General features: G+C 35.0%; 1 protein-coding gene across 3 annotated transcripts in view; it reads left to right on the plus strand.

Annotated features, from left to right (window-relative positions):
- The window catches only part of LOC135794231 (uncharacterized), a 121,584-nt gene that overhangs the window by 54,145 nt on the left and 48,737 nt on the right, over positions 1 to 18,702 (plus strand). Inside the window, exon 5 of one of the 3 annotated variants that reach the window (XR_010548838.1) lies at positions 10,443 to 10,558. The exons of the other annotated variants lie outside the window; for them this stretch is intronic. The gene's annotated coding sequence lies outside the window, so the exon portion shown is untranslated. The remainder of the gene's footprint in view (positions 1 to 10,442; positions 10,559 to 18,702) is intronic. 3 annotated transcript variants of the gene reach the window in all.

The raw sequence follows: 18,702 nt of genomic DNA on the forward strand, positions 1-18,702 counted from the left end.
GCTGCTAATCTCTGCTAATCGATTTAAATTGATGCACAACTAATTCGATTAAAATGAGTTGGAAATTTCGCCCGTTGAAGTCACCAGCGATTTTTGCTGATTATTCCTAAACCGTGCTTCCGATTGTAAAAATCTTTTTACAGTTTTGTTCCTTTATATATTATTTATTATTATGAAGAGTTTTATTAAAATTCTGCTAGTAGTTTGGCAGAAAAGGAAAAAAAAAAAAGAGAAATTGATTCGAATTGTCGTTGGGTTTTGATTAAATTTTATTAATTTGGAGTTGAACAATTTATTTCACTACTTAACTGAAATTAATTTCGCGTAGAAAGTGTTGAAGATGGTCAAAGATTGAAATTAGAAATTTTGCATGCGCCCTCAGGTGGTACTTGAGCAAGCAGCTAAAGCGATAATAAACGTCGACGCAAGAAATTGCAAAGCGCAAGCAACAAAACCCAAAGCAGCTACTTGTTGTGCACTCTGCCCGCAAACCACGCATTAAAAATGATTTATTTCATTATATTAATCGTTATAAACTTTTCCGAGTGCAAATATCATCCACGTATTTCATTTACACTCGGTGTAAAAGAAATTAAACGAGATTTTTTGTGTGGTCCAGATCGTTTAACAATTCACCCAATAAATTCATACGAATTTCCATACCTGCGCCGCTTTTTTTATTAATAAAAGCTCTCGTGCACGCTCGCGAGCAATAAAAATCCAACGACAACGATGCGCACGAGGATGGTACCGAATTAAGCAGAACTCGCGAGTCGCGACACATCTTCGAAGACGAAGAAACCGAACGGTAAAACTCGTTTGCGCGCCCGCTGAAAAATAATCCGCTTTTTATGCGCCCGCGACGCGCACAAGTTTTATTTATCGCGGTCGTTACGCGCTCGCCGGGCGCGGATAAATTATAACAAAACTATTTTATCGATTGAATATAATGTGGCCGCGAGCAGCGCGCCGCGGCGTAAATCCGCGTTCCGTATGGGAATACCGAATACATTATGTCCCCGTGTGATATAAGTAACGAAGGAAAGAGATGAGCGAAGAGGCCGTGGACATTGTGGACAAACGACAGAAATCGAACGCCTGAGTTTTATCTCGTTTTAAAAAGGCATTTATGTTAATTTATTGATAGAAAATTATACAATAACTCATAATTTTTGAATGAACGCTCGTATTTTACATCGATTTGAAAAAGATGAAGATTACACAATGTAGAAAACGTCTGGGATTCTTAGAAATAAAATATTTTTTAGTTTTTAGTAGATTAAAGTCGTTTTTATAAAGAAAAAATGAAAAAAATTGAATTTTTGTAATTCGGGCATTGAAGTCACCAAGGTTTTTTCATAATAATTTTAAAACAAAAAGAGATAATCAAAAATTTCTTTCAAATAATTAATTATAAACTAAAACTACATAAAACTTGTAAATTTGAAGCATATTGGTTCATTAGTTTAAAAGTTATTAACAAAAAACTAAAAATTTCAATAACGGTTACTTTATTTTTATAATATTTCTGTTGCTTGTTCATTTTACACTGAGTGGGTGTGAGAATTTCATCCGTGGCTTTATTCACTGCTTACCTTTTAGCTTTTACGTTTCATTTCATCTTTGGTTCTGTTTTTTTTTTTATATTTCTTGGCGTTCCGGGCATAAGTACCATACCGTTGTTCATGTTTTACTATCTCTCCCGGCGCGCTTCGGCCTGACCTGCACTTGTCATCAATAACCTGTGACATCAATGACCATGCCACGACCGCGTTTTTATTTATCGCGCCCGGACGATTAAAGGAATCCCAAGGAGCATCACACCCCGGCTGTGCCGCCGAAAAAATATCAATAAAAACTGCTCCAAAAACCAAACCCAAAGCGAAAAAAACAAGTCAAAGGTAAAAGACACGAAAAAAGGTCAGAATCTCACAACACCTCACTCTCAGACAAAAAGGCATCACACATTCTTTACCAGTCGCATAAGTTGATATGAATCATTTTTATTTTATTTTATTTTTAATAATCTGAAAGAAGTGAAGTTTAAAAAATTATATTATAGGAGTTATTGTTGCCGGAATTGAATGTTAATGACATCATATTTAATTATACGCATCTCGTCATATTTATATCATCAATCTTGTAAACATGAATTGCAGACGCACGGCTAAAAAACGAACATGCAGTCATTTAATGCACAGCATTTTTATGTGTGGAGGTAATATACTAATAGAATTGCATGTTCAGGGTTGAATTATATTGCTCTTCGACACAAAACACAACATAAGTCATTAGATACTTATCGACACTCACAGTTCCATAAAATAATTAAATGGTAAAGTTCGCGTTGAAAAAAGTCTAGTCTGCCGGAAAAGTCAACTCAATGTCATTTCAATTAGTATTGCACTTTACTATCAATCATTTAAAACATTAAATAATCTTAATTTTACTGAATTTTACTAAATTTTGCTAAAATTTGATTTTTTTTCATCTGGATCACAATTTTTTGATGATTCAACATTTTGTTTTGACAAATTACAAAAATTTATAAAAACTCATGATTTTTGTGATAGATCTTAAAATTTGAATGTGAATTTTATTGTTTTCTGGCATTTTAATGTCGATGCAATTCCAAAAATTGAATTTGAAGAAGTGAATTTTGCGCATTGAAATCTCCACAGTTTTTTGATCATAACTTTTAAGTTATTGCTTTTATTTTGAATTTTCTTTCAAATTTTAGGTTATCAGCTAATTCTTTACCAATGATAATATTTTTGTTATTATTTAATAATTATTTTACGAATAATTAAGTAAAAACCAAAAAATATTCAAAAATTATCAAAATTTTTTGTGAAATTTTTAGTTTTTTGATCATATCTTTTAAAATGCTGCTTTGTTTTTTAATTTCTTTTCATATTTCTATTTGTCAACTAATTCTTCATTAATGTTAGTAATTTTGTTCAAATCCATCAATTATTTTACGAGTAATTAACTAAAAACCAGAAAAAATATTAAATTTTTGTAATTTTCTAGTAAAAAACGCTTTAAAAAACCGCTACTTTGTTTTTTTAACATCTTTGTTACACCCGGATCACATTTTTTATGATTCAACACTTTGCTCTGACACAGATTGCAAAAATCTACAAAAAACCGCAAGATATTTGTAATAAATCCTCAAATTCGAAGAATAACACTCGAAACCACAAAAACCAAACCAAAAGAAACATTTTTCTAGATTTTGAGGTTAAGTTATTTCTATAATTCACGTTTATTTATGTTTCTCGCCTTTTTCCTTTAGCATTGTTGGTTTAATAAATGATCGCCAGTAGAACTAGTGGTAGCTGTCAGTGGAGGGTTGAAATCGACCCGGAATATCAAAATATATCACACCACCTTGTTGATGTCTCAAAGCTCGCACACACACACTCGGGAGATCGTATCTCAGCGTTACAAATAACGAAATAACAGATCGCATTCAAGCACAAAATTCTTTAAAATTCGAATGCTGGATGAGGATCGTGTGCCGCATGTGCCTGCCTGCAAGATGCTATCTTTGACAAAGCATATAAAAAGATCCAGCGCGCGAAATTCGAGTCACGTCGTACGTGTGGGCCACTTTTTAACTATTTTATTTTATTTACACACAAAATTCTTCAATTTATAATAATATTGCATTCGAAAAATATCCAAATGGTTAGCATCATTTTGCATCATCAAACAAACAACTTTTGTTTTTTATTTTCACTTTGACATTAATGTATTCCCGAACATTAATCAGTCCAAAGTCGAACCTGACGTGCAAATGAAGAATTTGCTCGCGTAGCAGTTCACGTGCACTATGAAGGAGCCAAATTATGATTGAGTTTCCTCTCTCGCATCGTTTCCATTCGCATCGTTCGCGCCAGTCGATCCGTCCCGGCTGACAGCTTCGATTATTGTTCGCTCGTCACGCGGCGAGCCGCACGTCCGAAGGTGACAAATGTCTCATATCTCATCTGCAGGCGAGTGCATCAAGTGCATTCGGACACCTGCAGGCAGCAAATAACAACGCATTTTAAACCATTATTAACAAGTGGCGCCATCTAGCGGCGGCCACTCTAAACAGGTTAATCTCCATTGTATTTATATATGCATGTAATCACGATTGTGAAACCCAGCAGAGCGAAAGGTCATCGCATGATTCGTTAATTCCTGCGCGTATTTTCTAATTTCTCAATAAACGCGTTTCTTTTATATGGCCGGCAATAAAATCGGACGGACGTCACACGTGCACGCGTGTAATCCACACCAATAGAAAAAATGGCCGGTTGTCATGGCCGCCATTACGCGAATACTAGACCTTTGAGTGAAGCCAGCAACATCGCGGTGGTATTTCGATAAAACACGATTCCGATTTCGATTAGTTTTCGATTTTGTTTTACGATGAGTAATCGGAAATTCCTCACACGTACGAATCTATCATAAAATGCAGATGAGGTGTATAATGATACGAGGCGAGACGAATCCGGGTTTTGGTATAAAATGTGGCATAAAACAATTTGCATCTGATTAATTATAAGAAGCATCATTATATAAAAATATAAAGTTACGCCATCTAGTGTAGAATTTTTGAAGTTAAACATACATAACCTCAATTTTAATTTCTGTTGAATTTTTTTAAATTTTATTTTTTACTTCCTGCTAAGGGTTGAAACGTGTTTGGCGTTTGTAATGTTGTGGCTTTGTTGACTTTGCATTTTTTTCCTTCCTCGGCTTTATTATTTATCGCCGATGATTACGCATTCACACACCGACGGCTCGTAAATCGTCGCCATGTCTTCCCGCTCTTTGTTCGTGGCTTCCGCACACAAAACTCACTCAAAGGGTTGAATTTAAAGAAGCATCCAGAGAAGAAAAAACACACGAAACGTCTTTATCGTTTGCCGTTTAACTTTGTGTCTTGTCATGCATAATCATAGTTTATGTTGGTACTTACTCCACAACCCTTATATTTCTTTGTTTCCGGTGAAGGGTCGAATCATTCATGGCGTGTTGAAGGTGAAAATCTGTTGGAATGAGATCGGAACGAATGGGGTCGAATGTGGTGTGGCAAAATTATTCATAGCCGAGGGTAAAGAGTTGAAAACTGGGTTAACCCTATAGGGAACAAAGAGATACAAGCCATAAGGGCGCAGAAGTTAATTATCGCTGTCATAAATGTCAAAACGTCGCTAAACATTACAAAAACGTGTTTTTAGGGCGAAATTTTAGAATTTTTTTAGTTTTTTTGAAATAAAATTATTTTTATGTTGTTTGGAGGTTATGTCGAGTGTGTTTGAGTTGGTTGACTGTCATAAGCTAAATTAAACTGCTGGTAGATGTCATTAATCACTCGTTTTGCGCGTTTGACATGCGCAGCGCATTCAATTCGCATTCGAAACGAAAGATCTCTTACAAATCGACACAACCACAAGTCCAACACCACAAGATCATATACACTCACAAACAGTTAGTGTAATTTTTACATTTGTAATAGCATAAGTTACAAAATGGCCGCTAAATCACGCGTTTATTATGTTTTTCGTTAAACACTTGCGGATGCGCAACTTTCGCTAATAAAATCTAATAAAAGTCAATAAGCCACGAAGATACGCAGTCCAATAAACGTGGCTTAGGTTACCTTAACCTCCAACAACACTCCAACATAACCTGTCATAACTTAACGAAAGTTAATTCGTAAAAATTTGCAGTGAAAAGTGAGGCGGAATAAAAATCGCTGAGAAGTGACGTGAATAGAAGGAAATTGCACGCGGATGGTTGTTGTTGTTGTTGTATTTGTTGTATTTGTTGTAGTGTGTATGCGCGCGCGCGTTTCTCGCCTGCGTGGGGTCCGCCATCTTATCTGCGCGCCGCGATCTAATCATTAACACAGAATGTTCGAGCGCGCGGCCACGAAACGGCGACATTAGCAACATTAGCCGGCTGTAAAATCCACCACAGGCGCACATCTAATAAGCGGCGGACGCGCTTCTTATTAGATATGAATTGGTATTTTGTTTCGGATTTCATTCGAAAACGAAGCAAAAATTTATTAGCGTTTATCGTAATTTATTATGTTTATTATATTCATTCGTTTTTATTGCGGTGGATTTTTATCTGCTAATTACGAAACATAAACAAAGTATCGGGTTACACTTTGGGGTTATAAGTACCACACCAGCGCCATCTATAATAGAGTTATGTAAGTTTTAACCTAATTTTTGTGATTTTTTTACTTTAATCTTAATTATCTCATTGGGTTTTCAATATTTTCGAAAAATTTTAAAATAAAAAGATGCGCAGTTAATTGCTCTTTAAAATGATATATTTTCCATTACAATACGTTTAATACTTTCGAGATATTGCAATTTTATTAAAAAATTGCACTGCATAAGTCAAAGAAATGCATTTTTAAAATTAAAATATCTAAGATACATTAGTCTCATCTCATCTCATGTGTGTATAAGTTGAGTTTGCGGGTCTATGACCCTGAGAACCGAAGCACCTGACACCCACAACACGGTGAAGTACCGTGCCGAGCGAACTCTCTACTAATTTTATACAGGAACTTAAAAACCGAAAAAATTTTTCTTTTTTTCGAAAAAAAAAAACAAACTCCGATCCAGATCATGATCATTAATAATCTTTACGTAACACTATTCTTCGCATTGTGTCGTAAAGTCAAGTAACTTGAAAAGCACCAAAAGCTCTTTACTCGTCCAACTTGTTTGTTGTTTGCGTTTAGGATGCATGATTCTTTTCTTTTTCGGTTACTGCGCCTGCTTCTCTAATACTTCCGGTAACAATAGCTTCACTATTAGGTGTACCATCAGCTTGTGCTGTACGAAGGTAAGAAGACCAGAAGCTCACAATACAATGCTCAATGCGATCGGTAGATCAATGCGATGAGCTTTTAGAAAAACACTTCCACTCTTCTGCGCTTTGAAAGCACAATATGAATAAAAAGTTTAACGATTTGAAGCGCTCACACGATTGATAATAATTAATCATTCGGATGCATATCATCCGATTTAACAAGGTGACATTTGAGAAAAAGTCGTTATACGCCGATAAGAATGTTACAATTAACATTCTCGTGTGTATATGAATGTATAATTTATAATTTAGCACATTTTCTTTTTTGATTTTAAATTTTATTTTGTCTTGGTCAGTGTGAAATATTATAATCGGCCTACGCGCAGACTTGACTTAAAACTTAAGCCGCGCGAGCATGCGCGCCTCGTTCATTATGCGTGTTGTAATTTAGAATCGTGACTTACGACGCAGACGTTATGTTATTATTAACCACGGCCAATTAATACGGAAAATTGTAACGTTCCAGCCATGTGAAACGCTGAGAATCCGTCGTAAATAATTATTTTACAACTGAAAATTGAATTCATTAAATAAACACGGATTATTAAAATTTGTGAAAGTTGTGTGATGTGATTTATGTAGAAATGGTGATTTTACAACTGAATTAATCCAATTTTACACTCAAAATCAACGTTTCCCATCAGATGTCAATACCACCCATGGAATTCACGTCAAAATTACGTTAAATTAATGAATTTTCTTCCTGTGTGACGGTTTAAAGCGAATATCATTGCATTGCGTCTTGGGTTTAATCCGGACACGATTCGGATAATTAATCATCGCGCCCTTTGCCACTTGGGGATGCAAAGAGGAAAACGTTTCGCATCCATTGCATCCACAGATCTCATGCGGTTTGCGTCTTTAGTTTGCGACACCGTGACAAATAGCGTGTTTCGAATGTGTCATCCGTGCATTCAAACACAATCAACCCTCTAACCCCCAGTAGAATCCGTATTTTTTATGGTTAAATGATTGTGTATGTGTGGCAGTGGAGATCAAAGCAAACAAAGTCACCTAGAGGGGTGAAAAGTCGAAAATAAGGTCATCTACTTATTCTATAAATAAATACGCCGAAAAAATGCTGAAGAAGACTATTAGTCATAGATTTAAGGGATGAAACACATCTCAAAGGGTATGTGTATCAAAATCAATGTTAGCATACTTTCAAGTGTGTTATTCCAAGGTAAATTCAAGGGTGAATCCAAGGGTTGCGAAATACCCTTTTAAAATAATCAGATAAACAGATAGTGAAAGAGTTTTGGTAAGAATAGACTCTGAGTCAATCGTTAAAGTCAATAAAATAAATGACATCGTGTCACGTCTCTGAATGGGACGAAAAATGCGATACACTTAAGAGTCTGCGCGTCACGTCATTAAAACGTGTAATAAATGATGGCGAATGATAAACGGAAACGGTAAAACACCGACGGATGTCTTTCAGATTAAAAAAAAAATCGTTAAATGTGATTTTTCATTGCATTACTCTCAATTCCATTTAAATCTAACCTTAAAAATGTTTCTAAATGTTTTAAATACTTGTTATTTATAATCGTATTCATCTGTTTTGATCGAAGATTGAATGATCAATTAAATCTTCTTCGAAACTCGCGGATATAATAAATATAAACGCTCGCGCGTTTGCGCGTTGATGAAGATATTTAAACATCGAGCGTAATTACAGGCCCATTGAACGCGGTTAATAATCCCGCTCGCGAAGCAAGCGAAATAAATGCGCAACGATTTCGCTCGAAATTAAGCCGATTTGTTACATGAGGAATTGCGCCAGCCAAACATGGCCGCGGCGCGCAAATTATCCGCTTGTGTGTACGCTAGATGTCTCTACTTGCGAAAGTAAAGTACGAGCGCAAGCGGTGAATTTAATCGCCGATAAATCGCGGCGATAAATTCGTATTTATACAATTTGTAGAGATTAAATAGATCTTGGCGTGGACGGTCGTTTGTCAGGCTCTCTCGCTCTCTCTGTGTGTTTGCAAAGGGACTCTTGAATTATGTTGTCAATTAGCGTCTAATTAGTCAACACGCGACGAAAACAAACGCGCAAACGGCCGGAGACATGAAATATCACTCTCGGCGCTTTGTAAACCGCAGCGTGCGCCGTGAAACGAATAAAAAACGAAGGAAATGATACGACATCAACGAGATAAAACAAATAAAAAGATCGAGAAGTGGAGATTGCGATAAACGCAAACGCAACGCAGACGTTAAAATAAAGTCGAAATAAAGCACGTCGCAATAAAACATATTTCTGTTTGGTTAAATTACGAGTTCGGCTGAATTTGTTGGTGTTTTATTTTGAAAAAGCGTGCGAGCAACATCCCGCGCATGTCACACATCCGTCCGCAAGACGAAAATTTCGTGAACACGTTTTGCTCAAGTCTCGATAGTGTAAGTAAAGTTTTTTAGAGATATTTTGACATTTAACGGAAAAAATACATGGTTTTTATATGCAGCGGTCTGAAAAAATAAAGAATATGATTTTGTTTAGTTTTTATTCAATAACTTTTTAAGTTATTATTTTATTACAATTTGTAAAACATTAATTGATTCACAATTAAATTCTGCATCATCCTGTGAAAGAATATTTCGGAAATTTTGTTTAAATAAAAAGTTACAGATAAATAATCTTTAAAATTGTTAAAATTTACAAACTTGAATTTATTTACTGAATAACAACTTATCAAAAATTGATAACAAAATTCTAATCGACGTATTTGAAAGAAAATTTAATGTAGAATTGAATAATGAAAGAATTTTTGTGTTATCTTTATTAGTTTATGAATTATCAACAATTAAACACCAAAAATCAAGTTTTTATGTTTTTTAGACCGTTGTTCTTCACTTGAGACAAAACATGTATCACAATTTTTTTGTAGAAAAGTTTTAATAATTTATTTTAATCTCGTGCGTGCTCGAGAACTCACGAAATATAAATCAACGTGTCAGTGCGCTTCGCATTTGTTTTCACATTAATTAAAACGCTCAGCTCTCATCCTCTCGTTGCGTTTAATTTATTTCGGTGCTCGCACGATATAGATTTAAAACTGACTTTAATATGATTGTGAAGAAAGAAAAAACACTGCTCTTTAAAATGGTCTAGTCGTGTGTTTCAATCTGGCAATGTTGTAACGTTTGTGGCACGTTCGCATTTCGAAGATTTCAAAAACGTCCGATTTTAAATGCCGGTTGTCACGCATGATTATAGTTTGTTTGGTTTTGGCTGGTGGATGCTGGGATGGTTTAGGAAGGATTTAGAGTTCATTTGTTTCATGTTAAACAAATACGTCTCATATGTTATGCTAAAGATGATTAATTATTAGGTATTTTCCGAGGAAATTGAAATTTGGAGTGATTTGGATTGTGCAATCATTATTGAACGTGTGAAAGGGTTGTATGTCAGTGGTTGAGCTGGTAGAGGGCGCTGTGAGCGGCGAGTGGGGTCAAGTGACGCGCGTTATGCACTTGTAGAGCACGCAGCGTGCGGTGCTGCATTTCCGATACTAATTGTGAATATTAATCGTGTTGAACAGAATTATCAGACAATAAGTTGAGATGTGGTGCAAGAAGATGAGTTTTTGGTCCAGAACGAGTAGAAGAAGCAGTGTAATCGCCATCGTGATGGTCTTTTTAACGTGAAACAAAACAAGTAAGTGCACGTTCTAACCATACATTTTTAGGTGAACCAGTTCACGTTATCAACAAGTCGTGTATTCGCAAGTTTCTTGCATTATACTAGAGATTTGACGCTCAATGGACATTCTATCACATTATAGCGAAGTTTTGTTACATCGAGGAACATAAAAATAACCAAATATTGGGATTTTACGTTGATTGGCATCTGTTTAATTTTTTATAAGCTGGTTATAAACTCAATTAGTCTTGTAAAAATGCCGGTAAATATTTCCAGAAGTCTAAATATGAATTCCTCGTCGCTCAGTTGTATTCACTTGTGTTATGTTTAAATGATTTTCTAGTAACGCAAGGTGCACCCCAACAAATTAGCTGAAAAATCGTGCTTAAGTTATAGAAATTTGCATTGCAATTTGTAGGGATGTTGGGATCATAATTACAACAATATTTCAAATGTTATCATCGATGTCATGTCTTTAAAAAAATATTCTAGCTCATAATTTCTAGAAATTAAAATATTTTTCGTCGTTACACAGAGAAACTGTAACGCTATAACAAGGAAATTAATATAAACCAACCAAATTGTACAAATTTTGTGGTTGTACAGTTTTTCATTAAATTGTGGCTGTAATGTTTTGAAATGGACATAAAAACAGTGAGAAAAGCATTAGATATTTGGATTTCGCTGTTGTTTGCTTAAAAAATGCAAGCGTACGCTATAAACGTGTCCCGTTTAATAAAGGCACGGATATTATAACACGAAATTGAATTGGTCGTCCACTCGGCTGGCAATTTGCACGGTGTGCAAAAACGACACCGACGAAAATTGCATGCAGCCGCCGCGAATTTCGCGCTTTTGTTGGCGAAAATGAACACAAACGAACAAAAATCATCGCCGCGCATAACGACGCCTATTATGATGCTCCAGATATGCAATTAACGCGCGAAATATTTCATTATCGCGCATTATGAACACCACCGCGCTCGCGCCCGTTCAACATCTGCTACTCCACTTCTCTTTGCCGGCGGGGCTTTTTTCCACAGCCACCACATCAGCGCGCGAATTCAATCTTCGACATTCAATCATCGCGCGGACGTCGCCGGCATTATCAGCGCCACAAAGCGGGCACAAAGACGCGCCAAACTGCCGCAAAGTGAAATTAAATTAATAATTTCTGCGCCGCATTCAGCCCGCTTCGCTTCGTTTTGATTTGATACACTTTGAGTTGAGATGCTGGAGTTAAACTCGCACGACGCGCCGCAGTTGATGTGAGATGGTTTCCCATAGAATCCGCACCACATTGAGGAGATAATTTCTCGATGCGGCAGTGAATGATGAGCGCCGCTGTGGCATCGCGGCAACAACGGGCGATAATGGCTAATTACTTTGATCATTAAACGCGAACGCAATTTGTTCGCGAAACCAAATTAATAGCGTCGGTTTGAAGGATTTAATCTGCGCGTTTGCGCTGTTATGCTGACTCTGTTAATATCATAATGGCTTAATATCATCGCGAATTATCTGTTCAAACAACTTTAATTATCAGTCTTTTAATGGCTATATTCACAAAACTACCACACGGCTTATTACATTATTTTAGAAAAATATGCCGTTCTTTAATGTAGGATCAATATTTTGACATTTAACTGGGATAATACGTGGTTTTTATATGCAACGGTCTGAAAAAGGGAAAAATATGATTTTGTTTAGTTTTTATCAAATAACTCCTAAAGTTATTATTTGATAATAGCGTGTGATACATTAATTGATACACAATTAAATTCTGCATCGCTCTGGGAAAGAATATTTTCAAAATGTTGTTTAAATAAAAAGTTACAGATAAATAATCTTTAGAATTGATAAAATTCACAAACTTGAATTTATTTACTAAATAATTACTTATCAATAATTGATAATAAAATTCTTTTCTATATGATAGAAACATAATTTAATGTAGAATCTAATAGTGAAAGAATTATTGCGTTATCTTTATTAGTTTATGAGTTATTGTCAATTAAATACCAAAAATCAGTTTTTTTATATTTTTCAGACCGTTATTCTTCACTTAGCACAAAAGATGCACAAACTTTTTTTAATTTTTAATGTTAAAAATATAATCATATAAAAAATAGGCCATTCTTTCACTAGAATTTACTCGAAATTAGAAAACAAGCAATTTAAACCGTTTGAAAATGAGAAAAAATCAACTTTTCAAAAATTAACATAAAAATAATGAGTCGCAACGCATTCATCATCATAGTGCGATTGTGATGTCCAAATTAGGCATCGGATGGCTAGCATTAGCGCGGCCATTAGCTCTCGAAATGGAACGTCCGTCTAATTATAAATGATGAAATAATTACATTTTTCTGCACACCTAAATTAAGTTGTCGATCATAATTAATACATGGGTAATGATTTTTCCGAAAGGTGTATCCATATACATACACATCTACAACATAACATAGATAGTATGAGAAAATCCATGCGCGCTAACCTTACATTTTCTAAGCGCAAGCGAAGAGAGAAGGTAATTAAAACGTGCGCCTCGAGTGTGAACAACGAGCGTGTGCGCCCGAAAAAAAATTGAAAGTTATCCGATCGGGCGCGCGCGCGATCGCGCTGTCAATAAGTTATTGGTTTGAGTTATAAGCTGGAGGTGCGATCGTAATTTGTAATCCGCACGCACAGTTCGCGGCCGGCGAACAACGTGCGATTAATCTTGTTCCAACACGTCGCATATTAATGTTGCACACAAGTTGCAATCTTTATTATTGTTACAAAACATGAGGGATGGGAATTCTAAGAAGTCAATACCGGTATTTCGGTATACCGGTATTTTTTTATATAAAAATATCAAAGTATAAATTTTAAAAATTCAAAATTTTCTTTATTTTTTAATTTAATTATTTTATAAATACCGGTATTCCGAAAAACCGGTATACCGGTATTTTTTTATAGGAAAATATCAAATTATAAATTTTAAAAATTCAATATTTTCTTTATTTTTTAATTTAATTATTTTATAAAAACCGGTTAACCGGTATTTTTCTAAATTTAAAAAAACCGGTATTTTTAAAATTAATTATTATTTTTATTTATTTATTTCTTACTTACTTTTTCAAAATTGAAATTTTTTTAATATAAAAAATACCGGTATACTGATATAAATACCGGTATTTCACATCTCTACCCACATTTTTGTTTAAATTTTTCTTTTCGCTTGGTTGCGCTTTGACTGCAATTGAAAATTTATCACGTGTGGATTGTATTGTCCCCATTGTCGTCATTCTCAACAAAACACAAACATTGGTCGAATAGAAACAGAAAAAAAGCCTCTAGGTAGAAAACTAAAACGTAACAACCAAACGATCTAGTTCAGCGGTGATGTTCGAGGGTTTTTGGGGTATGTAGAGGTATCTTGAGAGTTGGACCCTCTAAGAGGTAAGAGGGTAAACACCTCATTGTGTCGCATTGTTACCATTATTGTCATTATTGGGTTTTGTTCCCTGTTTGGCGAACCAACTGCATTTTATTTATATTTCCGTGCGTCTGTATCTGTTTAGGCAGATTTATGTCCTGTTAATAGTTAATACCATTGTCGCCTGTCGATTAGACAAGATTAACTCGCGAGAGTCACGATTTGCTATGTGTGTAGTTGTTGTGATATGATTCATCCCCTTTTGGAAAGCGAAATGTATCATAATTTATTGTTTTTGATTCGTCGATTTGAACTATCGAACGTTTGAGTGTTGTTGGGATGCGTGAATGCGCCCATTCATTTGGAAATTAATAGATATTGATGCGTTGGGAGCATCTGCTCATCCTCTTCAACACCCTGTGACAAAAGTATCAATGGTGCGCGATGCATCAAACGGTCAAGCGTCGATTTTCAACGCTCAATCTATTTTCACTTCATGGATTTGGATTTATGTTGCGCGTGCGTTGAGTGCGATTTATGGGATTTTTACGCATGATTTTTAGTTCAAAAAGGGAATATAAGTGAATTTAGGGTGTGTGAAGTGTAACAACCGTAACAAATATTTTGAAAATATTTAGGAAATATTTAGAAAACGTTTTGGAAACATTTCAAATAGGAATAAAATTTATTTTTGTGAAAATTTTGACTTTTTTTTTTGTTAAAATTTCGAGTTTTTTTACAAAAATTTTAATGAAAAAAATGTTTAAATAATTATTTGACTCATTTTTCTATTTATTTATAAAGATTTTGTTAATTTATTACTAATAATTTAGATTTTATTTAATTTTAAAATTTTTCACTCGTAACATTCAATTTTTTTTTGCTAAAATTTTGATTTTTTTGCTAAAATATCCGGTTTTTCGCCAAAAATTTACCAAAAAATTAATTATATAAAATTATTTCACTATTTTTCTATTGATTAATGAAAAAATTATTAATTTATTATAAATAATTTAGTAGATATTTAAATTTAAACTTTTGCACTCTTTATAATGAGACTTTTTAACTTTTAATATTCCACATCAATTTGTAACACTCAAAATTTCTAAAGACAGATCTAATCTTTAACTTGATGAAGATAAAACTTAAATTTCAAGACGAGTTTACGTTTACGTGTAATCTTTACAAAAAACGCACTTCCTATCTATTTCAAAATCAGTGTGACACAAACACAGGAAGCTCGTTTTTTCTCAAACCTCTAGCGTAATGTGACACTCTTTCACCTACGAAATAATTCCGAAATAATTTTGACAATTGAAAAATCACCGCGCACGCACTCGGAAATAGACACATTACTCAGAGATGACCGAATCGTGTGCGGTAGAAAAATCTCAAAATCTAAACAAGATTAGGTAAGCGGCGGCGGTGTGGTGTGGTGGGAAAGAAATCCGTGTGGTGTGGTCTGTGCGTTTGCATATCAATGCGGAGATAATTAATAATCGATGCTAATTGTACGCTTTGACAAACGTATCTAGTGAGTAGGTACCTATTCGCGGCTCGAGCTTGATTAATTGGCGAGGATGCGCTCATTGCTCATTTATACTCGTGTGTACTTTATTTATACCCAAGGCGAAATGTTCAAGCAAGTACGGAGATGTAGAGTTACGAAACGGACAAAAATATCATCATTTATTCCTTGTATGTGTTTTTAATTTTATTTATTTTTTTATTGGCAAATAGGAATAGAAAAATTTTGTTAGTGTTGTGATGTTGTGGTGGTGGTTATATAGTGCTCAGTTCTGATTTAATTATCAGCGAGCGGCAAAGTGTAGCCTTTCGCAATCAATTAAAATCGCCAGCGGTCAGAGCGACGACGAGATGCACGATTTTCGTATCGCGGCGCAATCGCGATGCATGCGCGCTCATTACGTTGGAAAGCGCGCGCCATCAGTGCGCGATTAAACGATTAAATGTTTTGATACTTTTGATGCGCACCGTCAAAATTATTAATTAACTGCGCCGCGTCGTGCGCAAACTTCACACGGAAATCAAAATGAAAATTTTAAATATCAAATCTTCTCAAAACATTTATGAAAATTATCATTTTTAAAATTTTTTCAAATAAATTTTCTGCTTTTGCTGATTTTAAACTAAAATAAACTTGAATATTGGTAGAAATATCGCACACGAAGTTGCTTTATCGTTTATACACATAAGTCCTGAACTATTGAATCTATCTGTGTACATAAAAATTATTTATAATCTTCGCAATAATTTTTGTCCCGCGTTGAGGATATGACCATCGTGTGCGCGCCTCGCGGTCGTTGATATAATTTACGAGCGATATTTAAAGTCGTCTCGTAACGACGCGCAAACGTCGCCTAATACGCCACGAAATTATCTATAATACAAGCTGTAAATTAAATCGAATGAAAAGCGACGCGAATGCTTGCGCGCTGCATTTTCCCGCAAAGAGCCGGGCGCACGCGCTCAAAAACGAGTTTCGTTGGTGTCGGCGCGCGATTTTTTCGCGCCGCGCTTCTCGCAGAGTGCGTTTCTGTGCGCGAGATGCGCGCGCGAATAAAATTTTTGTCGTCTTGTTGTTTTCGCGCTTTCTTGCGGCCGGCGCGGCGCGCGAATACGAGACGTGTGCGATGCGTTTACGCGCGTTTATAAATACCTAAATGTGTTTGCGAATGTGCGCATAATGCGCATAACGCTCATAAATGTGCATTGAAGCGTTCGGTTTTGTTTGAGCGCGCAAAGCGATGTCCTATTAATCGCGCGTTTTATTAGTTTATCTGCGTTTTATCGTCGCACGCAGGTCCAACGCACCCGCTTAATGCTTTTAATTATTTCACTCTATGCGCCAGCCTAGGGATTTTTTTCTGGGTTTTTATTTTAGTTTTAACACGTTTTGCATTTCAAGAATAAATTTTGATTGAAAATTTTGTCGAAAAAAATTGGTTTTTATTCAAAAAATTGATTTTCTCTTTAAAAAACAGGAAATATTTAAAGAAAAATCCACAATTGTAAAAAAATATCATTTTTCTTTGTTTTATCTTAGTTTAAACACGTTTTTCGTGCGAAAAATAAATTTTAATTCAAATTTTTCGCGCAAAAAAATAGATTTATATGAAAAAAACTGTTTTTTTACTTCTAAAAATTAAATAATTACGCAAAAAGTCACAAATATTATAAAATATTATTTATTTCTAATTTCTCTATAGTTTTAACACGTTTTCTCTTAAAAACTAAATTTTTCCCAAAATATTTTCTCTAAAAATTCAAATTTTACTAAAAAAACATTTTTCTGTAAAAAGTAAATAATCAAGGACAAATTCACAATTCAAAGCAAAAAATTCATAGAAAAGTAAAGACAGGATGAAACCTAATGATATCATCAGTGTTTTAGCGTTCATGCTCGCATTATAATTGCATCATGGCGACCGACCGGTAATGGTCGGATCGCTGCGGATCCTCGCATCCAAAGAAATCCTATTAAGTAATCCGTCCGAACGTCCGCGCAGTAATCGCAGGAAGTTGTGAACTTGTTTTCTCTCTGCCATCTATAACAAACACTTGAACATTTGAACAAATTTCAAAAAAATCGTCACCTACTGGAAATATCTATGGCTTTGTATGGAATGCACCAAAATATGGGCAGTTTATGATTGCATTGATCAAGTTATTCCTGCATTGCATTCCATTGTTAATACGCTGTCATTAATACGACTCTTTCATTACTCGGCGAATTATCGCCGACAATAAAGCAACGGCACTAATGTTCTAATTCGAAAATTTACAGTCAAGGAGTTATGTGCAACTAAAGTTGGTGATTTTGTTGAAGGACATGAGGAATTATTTTAGAAAAGTAGAATTGAATGTATAATTTACAAAATAATGACTTAGTACAGAATAAAAAATACAGAAGAAACAGAAATTTAAATTGAAATCGAATTTTTAGGAAAATTTTCAAAAATTTTGTTTTTTTCTTTTTCGCGCAGTATATTTCTGGTTGCAAACGCTAAAAACATTAAAGTTATAAATTCCGGCAGACAAAAATCCATTCTTGAGTTTCTCAGTTATTTTTGGTGCGGTTTTATGCAACAGTTTTCGAAAAAAATCAAAATTTTCATTTTTTTCCAAAAAAAATTTCGAAAAAATGGAATAACTCCCAAAATATTAAATTCACAGAATTGGGAAAATACTATATCAAAGAGAATTTAATTCCTCAACATTTTTCCAAAAAATTTTTCAAAAATTTCAAAAATTCTAGAAATTAAACGCAAAAAACCAAAAATTTCCGCTTTAATTCGCCCCATTGAACATTACCAACCATAATTCGTGTCCCCTTTGCGCTGAATACCCATTGTCTCAGTCTGTAAACAAATGATATTACGCCAGTTGTCGAAAGCATACGCTCTGGGTATCGATGTATGCAGGCGCGTAATAAGCGCGCATTTAAAGTCGCGTTACAGTTTACAGCCTAATGTGTTCTTCATCATACGCTTTGATTTTTCATTTAATTTCCGACTTGATTGTTGGCCATTAAAGTCATATTTGATTCCAATTCCGCGACGCACACACGTTTGAGGAAACATAGCGTACCTACACCCGGCTATCACGACGCTCAGGAGCGCAGAGTAACCGTGAAAGTGCATTTTAGCCGAGCGCGCAAACGCGCCAACCTTGGTCCAATTACGCCGCCGCTGCAACACACCTGCAATCAGCACGC

This window comes from Atheta coriaria, unplaced genomic scaffold (assembly GCF_025399875.1).
Source record: "Atheta coriaria isolate IRGN ID8LTWV9N9 unplaced genomic scaffold, Caltech_Dcor_3.1 hic_scaffold_6_pilon, whole genome shotgun sequence".
NCBI lineage: Eukaryota > Metazoa > Arthropoda > Insecta > Coleoptera > Staphylinidae > Dalotia > Dalotia coriaria.